This window comes from Anastrepha obliqua, chromosome 6 (assembly GCF_027943255.1).
Source record: "Anastrepha obliqua isolate idAnaObli1 chromosome 6, idAnaObli1_1.0, whole genome shotgun sequence".
NCBI classification, from domain to species: Eukaryota; Metazoa; Arthropoda; class Insecta; order Diptera; family Tephritidae; genus Anastrepha; species Anastrepha obliqua.
In genome coordinates, this window is record NC_072897.1 from 61110215 (window position 1) to 61118165 (window position 7951).

Here is a 7951-nt window from a genome sequence, read left to right on the forward strand (position 1 = left end):
ACGTTTTACTTAGCTTAGTGTATGAATTCACCTTGGAAAAAATTCAATTTTCAATCAATCAATTTTCTTCTATAATCAATTTTAATAAAAAAAAACCGTTTTCAATAAATAATCAAAAATGTCCTACAATGCAAATTTCACTTCAAAAAAAAATTCCATTTTCGTCTACATGTATTCATATAAAAATTTATGGCTCTTCCCACCAAAGCTAAATGTATTAGTATATTTCTTCTTGTATTTATTCAAGGCCGAAATCCCGGCGGTACTGTAATACCGGGTCAACCCGTGGCAGAGGTGGAGCAAGCCCTTAAAACACTCCGCCCATTTCCAAAAATTAGTTTAACATTTGTTGTCCTCCGACGGAGGATCTATCAGATGTTAAGCTGATAAGAGAACAGATACCACACTACCTAGTTCAATAGATTTTCTAATAAACCTTTTGAGAATTACACGCTCATAAAAATTAATGTACGAAATATTTATACCGATTCACTTAAACTGACTTTCAGTATCTAAACCAAAAAACTGTTTTCAATAAATAATCAGAAATGTCCTACAATGCAAATTTCAAAAAAAAAAACAAATTCCATTTTCGTCTACATGTATTCATATAAAAATTTATGGCTCTTCCCACCAAAGCTAAATGTATTAGTATATTTCTTCTTGTATTTATTCAAGGCCGAAATCCCGGCGGTACTGCAATACCGGGTCAACCCGTGGCAGAGGTGGAGCAAGCCCTTAAAACACTCCGCCCATTTCCAAAAATCAGTTTAACATTTGTTGTCCTCTGACGGAGGATCTATCAGATGTTAAGCTGATACGAACAGATACCACACTACCTACTTCAATAGATTTTCTAATAAACCTTTTGAGAATTACACGCTCACAAAAATTATTTATATCAACATATAATATAACGCTTCGTAACTAAATAACTTTTAGGCCAGCGATGACAGCATGGCGGGGTAGCCGAGCGACTAGCAATGTGAGCTTCCGATCCAAAATCCTTGGTTCGGATCACAAGAAAAAATAAAAGTTATTTTTATTTAGTTCGTCGCTACGTTTATATCAACATATAATATAACGCTTCGTAGCCAAGAGGGTCGCTTTTTCGTTTCACTTTTCCTCAAATCACTCCCAACGATTCTAAAGAAGTTTTCACTTCAATAAGACATAGCACAGCTTAGCACAGCGATTTATACACAACAAAAACCACAAACAACCATGCGCGAAATTCACACTGCGCGCTATGCATATGTTTACGTGCAATAGTCGGAGCGAGTCTTGTCGCCAAAGCGAGTGATGGGAGAGTACACAGAAGTGAGTTCTTAATGAGTTGGCGGTGAATCGTCAATTGTCCGTTATGGATTAAAATATAAATATGCTTGCATTATTATCTTTGTGACAGTGACAGTTAATGCAAGTTTAATATAAAGTGTTTAGAAATTTATTAAAGTTATGGATAAATCTAATATTCGTTATAATGCGATTGTTGAACTATTGTTCGATAGGGATAAAGATATTGACGTTGTTGTTGGTATCATATCAGCAAATTATAATTTGTCTGAGACAAATATAATTAATTTTCGCAAATTTTTAATAAAATATTTCTATCCAAAATTTAAATTAAAGTGGAACAAAAGTGCGCGCATTAAATCCAGGTTTTTAATTGATAATAAACAATGGCTTTCACGGCTTTATACGATAAATAAAAACGTTTTGAATATTGAGCAGCCAAGTACTTCGCTTTCAGCCAAACGTGGAAGACCTTGTATTTCATTTGAAGAAAGTCATGAGAGAACTAAGAGGACTAAAATAAAACAAATTTGTGAAAATTATTCTGAAGAGCTGATAGTGTCTGCAGCTAAAAGATATAATAAAGAAGAAAATTTTAAATCGTTTACACCTGAAAAAGCACTTAGCCTCATAATCGATGCTGCATTATCAAGCACCAGTATGAAATTTTAAGAAGCGATATTTTTCCAAATTATGAACAAATTTTGGCAGTTAAAAAGCAATGTTATCCTGCTAATATTACGGTTGAGGAAAATTGCAGTAGTGTTGGATTACAACAATTACTTGATCACACAGTTTCAAGAATTTTTAAATCTAAATCGCAATGTGAGGTTGAAGAGTTTCCACATCAGTTGCGTTTATTAAGCAAATGGGGCTGTGATGGGTCATCTGGGCACAGCGAATACCATCAACGATTCTCTGATGAAAATTTATCAGATAAAAATATGTTTTTAACGTCTCTAGTGCCATTGACATTAATTGACTGTCAAAATGATTTATATACGTGTTGGAGTAATTCAGATCCATCTTCAACTAGACTTGCAGGCCTATCAAATTTGAATTTGTAAAAGAAACCGCAAATGTTATAAATAGCGAAGTAAATAGAATGAATAATGAAATTCAAAATTTGAAAAATTCTGAAATTGAGGTGTTTAATAGGAAATTTACAATATCACATAGTTTAGCGATGACGATGATAGATGGGAAAGTTGCTACAACTGTTAGTAAAAGTTCCTCTATGGCAGTTTGTTTTATATGTGGAGCAAAGCCCACTGAAATGAACGAATTGGAATTTCTCCGCTTCATGCGAGAATTAAATTTATAATAAAAATTTTGCAGCATGGAGGACAAATGAACATACAAAAGAACAGAAGGAAGAAACTAAAAAAGAAATTCAAAGAAATTTTAGATCAGTACTGGGATTAAAAGTTGATATTGTTAAGCAGGGTATGGGTATAACCAATGATGGAAATGTTTCTCGAAGATTTTTTGAAAATAAAGAAACAACGGCTGACATAACTGGTGTTAATAAAAATTTAATTCACCGATTTAAAATTATTTTAAATACCATAAATAGTAGGAAACCTATAGATACCAACAAGTTCCACGTCTATTGCATGGACACTGCAAAATTATATGTAGAACTTTATGCGTGGTATTAACTATATGCCCATTACTGTACATAAAGTTTTGATTCATGGCAGTAAAATTGTATCTGAGGCTATATTGCCTATAGCTATTTTTTCTTGCTATATTATTGTTTGATAAATGTTTATATTTAATCACAACTATTAATATTTTGTTTTACAGGAATGTTATCTGAAGAAGCTCAAGAAGCCATGAATAAGAATTACAGAAACTGTCGGCAATTTCATTCGCGTAAAAGCTCCCGCATTTCTACGAATGAAGATGTGATGCATCATCTTCAAATATCATCTGATCCATATATTAATTCATTTAGAACAAAATTGCAGTTAAAGAAATTGGAATACCATGATGATGTAAAAAATTTATTAAAAGATTGAAAAAAAAAAAAATTTTTATTGCAGTGCTATGAAAAGTAGACGTCAAAATAGTATTGGGAGGTTGAATTAGTTTTAAAGGTTTTTTTCGAAGATTTGGGGCTTTATTGTGAAAAAACGGTACAAAATATTTTATTCGAAGTATTGGCCATCGCTAGCTACAACTTTCGCCCATCTTTCGGGCAATTTCCGGACGCCGTTTCTCCAAAATTCTGGCCGCTGCTTGGCTATCCATGACTCAACCCATATTTTGGTAGCCTCGTACGAGGAGAACCGCTGGTCCGCCAAATCGAGACTCATATGCCGGAACAAATGATAATCGGAGGGAGCTATGTCTGGACTATACGGCGGGTGGGGTAACACTTCCCAGCCAAGCGTTCCAAGGTATTTTTTGACAGGTTGAGCAACATGCGGCCGAGCGTTGTCATGTTGCAAAATAACCTTGTCGTGCCTTTTTACCGTTTCCGGCCGTTTTTCTTTCAATGCCCGGCTTAAACGCATCAATTGCAGTCGGTAACGATCCCCCGTAATTGTTTCGCCCGGTTGGAGCAGCTCAAAATATACGACGCCGACCTGATCCTACCAAATGCAGAGCATGATTTTCTTGCCGTGAATATTCTGCTTGGCCGTCGACGTTGATGCGTGGCCGGGCAAACCCCATGATTTTTTGCGTTTTGGGTTATCGTAGTGGATCCATTTTTCGTCGCCAGTCACCACCCGATGCAAAAAATCCTTCCGATTTTGTCGCTCGATCAGCAATTCGCACGTAAAAAATCGCCGTTCGACGTCGCGCAGCTTCAACTCGTACGGGACCCAATGCCCTTGCTTTTGGATCATTCCCATCGCTTTTAGACGCTTGTAAACGGTTGATTTATCAACGCCCAATGATTCAGCAAGCTCTTCTTGGGTTTGGCACGAGTCCTCGTTTACCAATTCCTCCAATTCCGCATCCTCGAACTTTTTGGGCTGGCCAAGACGCTCCTTGTCTTCGGTGTGAAAATCACCACTTTTGAATCGTCGAAACCCGTACTCACATGTTGAAATCGACGGAGTATGGTCTGGGTAGGCCTCCTGCAGCAATTCACGGCAAAAGCAAAGCTTCCCGCAAATTGCGTTTCGACGGCACGAAAGTTGACATACTCGGAGCACGAAAACACTGCGTTGTTTATACTTCAGCGAAGTGACAGATACTGATAAGCAAAGCCTAGGGATGAGGCTTTGTCATGAATATATATTCAGTATTGCCAACGCGATAAAGTGATAAATAGCGCCATCTGTGTGTCACCTTTAAAACTAATTCAACCTCCCAATAGAAATAATTTGAAATTCACACCAAATATTGAAAACTTTTTAAAACGTAAATGTACCAAATTTTAAAGTTTGACCTAAAATTGTATGCCAGTTAGAGCATTTTTTAAGTTAGTATTGTATGGGAGGTGGTCGTAAAAGAGGGCAGATTTTTACAAAATTATTACCCAATATTAGGAATTACACAAAATACAAGTATACAAAATTTTGTTATTTTTTTTTTAATTTTATGGAAGTTATGGCTACTTTATTGTTAAGGTTGTGTGGGAGGTAGGCGTAAAAGTGGGCGGATTTTTTTGATTTTTTAACTAGAAGTTTAAAATGTCTTGAAAGTGATTTCTGCAAATTTTCAAAGTTCTATAATGACTCCTTGTATTTTTGGCCGCTGTGGCACCACTGTGTGACGTAGCAATCGCCGTTAAAGGCAAATATCCTAATACCCTTATGGATATTCTGCGCTCTAACATGGCCACACTTTGAAGCTGGACTGAGAACAGGGGACTCGATATAAACCCCTCAAAAACTCAAATAATTCTCTTTACAAAAAAACATAGGCTCCCTATAATCTCCCCGCTAATTTTTAAGGGTGTGGAGATTCCTTTGAAAGAGAATGTCAAGTACCTAGGACTCATATTAGACAGGAAACTCACGTGGAAATCTAATATTGAGGAAAGAGTAAAGAAGGCCAACGTTGCATTATACACTTGCAAAAAAGCGGTCGGTATCAAATGGGGACTAACACCCCGTATTACGCACTGGCTCTATACTTCGGTAGTTAGGCCAATCTTAATGTACGGAGTACTTGTATGGTGGCCATCTGTTCAAAAGGCGACTTACGCTAAAATCATGAGTAAGGCCCAAAGAACAGCCTTTTTATGCATCTCTGGCGCCTTAAGGACTACTCCAAACAAAGCGCTGGAAGTGCTAATCAACTTACCTGCCCTAAATCTGGTAGGAAAACACGTGGCCGCCGCCTCGGCGCTCAGACTAAAAAGTATGGCGCTATGGAAAGACCGGTGCTTTGGCCACGCTTCCATTTTGCACTCTCTGAATAGTCATAAACAAGAAATAGACTACTCTATCCCTAGACTCACCTTTGAAAGACTCTTCAAGACGAGCATACCGTCAAGAAGGGAGTGGCATACAAGAAGGCCATGGAGAAGGGGGGAATTAAACTTTTATACAGACGGCTCCAAGCTAGACGATAAGGTTGGCTACGGAGTTTTCTCGAAGGAATTAGGACTGGAACTATCCCTTCGACTACCAGACTACTGCAGCGTCTATCAGGCAGAGGTACTAGCTATAAAAGAAGTGGCTACATACCTAAATACGCACGCCGTAACAAAAACGATTATAAATATATTCTCGGATAGCCAGGCGGCCATCAAATCAATGAATGCGGCTTTACTAAGATCGAAGGTTGCACAGGAATGCCGGGCAGCTCTAAATGATATTAGTGACGTATTCAAGGTCAGCCTTATTTGGGTTCCGGGACATAGAGATATTGAGGGAAACTGTAAAGCAGATGAGCCAGCCAGAAAGGGTACCGCTCTCCAACTGCTGAGTGATAAAAGTACCATTGGAATACCCATGGCCACGAGTAAACTAATAATAAAAAACCACTTTATCCATGGTCATGGAGAAATGAAGATACGTGTCTAACAGCTAGGCTTCTATGGCCGCAAATAAACAAGAAAAGAACAAAGGAATTGCTTAGTCTCTCAAGAGACAATATCTCGAAGGTCGTGGCTTGTTTAACCGGTCACTGGCTATTTGGCAGGCATTTCTCGAGACTAGGAGTTTTCTCCCATGAATACTGCAGAAGTTACAGAGATGAGGAAGAGGAAGAAACAGTTGAGCACCTCCTTTGCAACTGTCCAGCTCTAGCTAAAATCAGAGCAGGTTGTCTAGGTAAATACTTTTTTAATTCTCCTACAGAACTGTCTGGCGTGGGGTTGGCATCAATACTACGCTTCATAAGAGCCACGAAATGGTTCCACGAAGGAAGATAAATGAGGTTCCCGTGTAGCACAGTGGTATCACAACGGACCTGTAAGGTCTAAGTGAGTTGGTCGTGCAGACCGACTACCACCATAACCTAACCTAACCTAACCATAATAGTGGCGATAGTCGCCCACCTTGCGGACTGCCTCTGCATGCATATTTGGTGACGCTCGTATCGTTCCATTCCGCTCTTATCTTCCTGCTAGCTAATAGCTACCTCATCCATAGATAAATCGCGGGTTGCATATTAAGTGACTCTATGCTATTTAAAATCCACGCAAGGGCACCTCTCACAAGGAGGGGACGAGTACGACGACCCCGCGGACCCTAGTCAAGATGACCCTCATTTCAGCGACTTTGTAAGAGTTAGTGAGAAAGTTAAGACACAAAATCCAGCACATGTCTGTTCCCATATTTGGTGGTGTGTTGGTCAGTGTCTGTTCACCGTGTTAGGTGCGACTGTATGTAAAAAGCATGACCGGTATGCAACGGGATGCACTGGGAGTCCCTGGATAGGTCGTTATGGCTTTCCATTTGCGACCTCAAAAGGTGATGTGAGTTCGCTCTGCCGATGTGTTGGCTTCGTTGTATATCAGTAACCAGCCGCCTTGGACCCTGGTCAGGAAGTGTTCATTGGGCGAAAGAGTAGTCGCTTTCGTAGCTCCGCGCGAGCGCCGGTCGGTCCGTGTTTTCCGGGATCGGTAAAGCGTAGGTCAGGCCTCAGGGAACTGGGGTAGGAGCATTGCCTCCGAGGGTGCACCCGCTGGTGACTATTTCGGCCCACCCCCCTGCTCACGATGCACTGGTTAAATAAAAAAGAATGGAAAAAATCAAAACGAAGAAAAACAGCAGAAGGCCATTACTGATGGAGATATAGAGCAGTGCCCTTTCGTAAGGAAACCTCGAGTGCTACGAGTGAAACATTGCTTACGAGTGGAACATTGCCAACTATAGGAAAATCAATCGTCAAAAGAGGTTAATATAAAATAAATACTGCAAATGCGCCCAATGCGCTGGCACATACACCTGTTACTGCAAAGGACGCAAACACAGAACAGGAAAAAACTACATTTCCGTGACAAGAGTTTATTCTCAAAATGTGAGCTGGAGAAGAGGAAGCCAAAGAGAAAGGTTTGAGAGTGCTTAGAAAGATTAAAGCAGTTATATTGAAGAGTAGGAATACTTCCACGGAAATAAAGACCCGAGTCTCAGAGCCTGACGAACTATTCGACGTCATGAAAAACTGCAGAAGAGGTTGGATTCGAGCTGAGAAAGCCGGTAAAGGTCGTCTCTTGCCGGACACATCAACGAAAGGATTCGGA

General features: G+C 39.5%; 1 non-coding gene and 1 pseudogene across 1 annotated transcript; both read right to left on the reverse strand.

Annotated features, from left to right (window-relative positions):
* Nucleotides 1–238: 238 nt before the first annotated feature.
* LOC129250931 (U2 spliceosomal RNA) lies at nucleotides 239–436 on the reverse strand. The gene has a single exon (XR_008582863.1). It is a non-coding gene; the product is annotated as a U2 spliceosomal RNA (small nuclear RNA).
* A 233-nt stretch (nucleotides 437–669) lies between these two features.
* Nucleotides 670–855, reverse strand: LOC129250939 (U2 spliceosomal RNA; annotated as a pseudogene).
* Nucleotides 856–7951: the final 7096 nt, after the last annotated feature.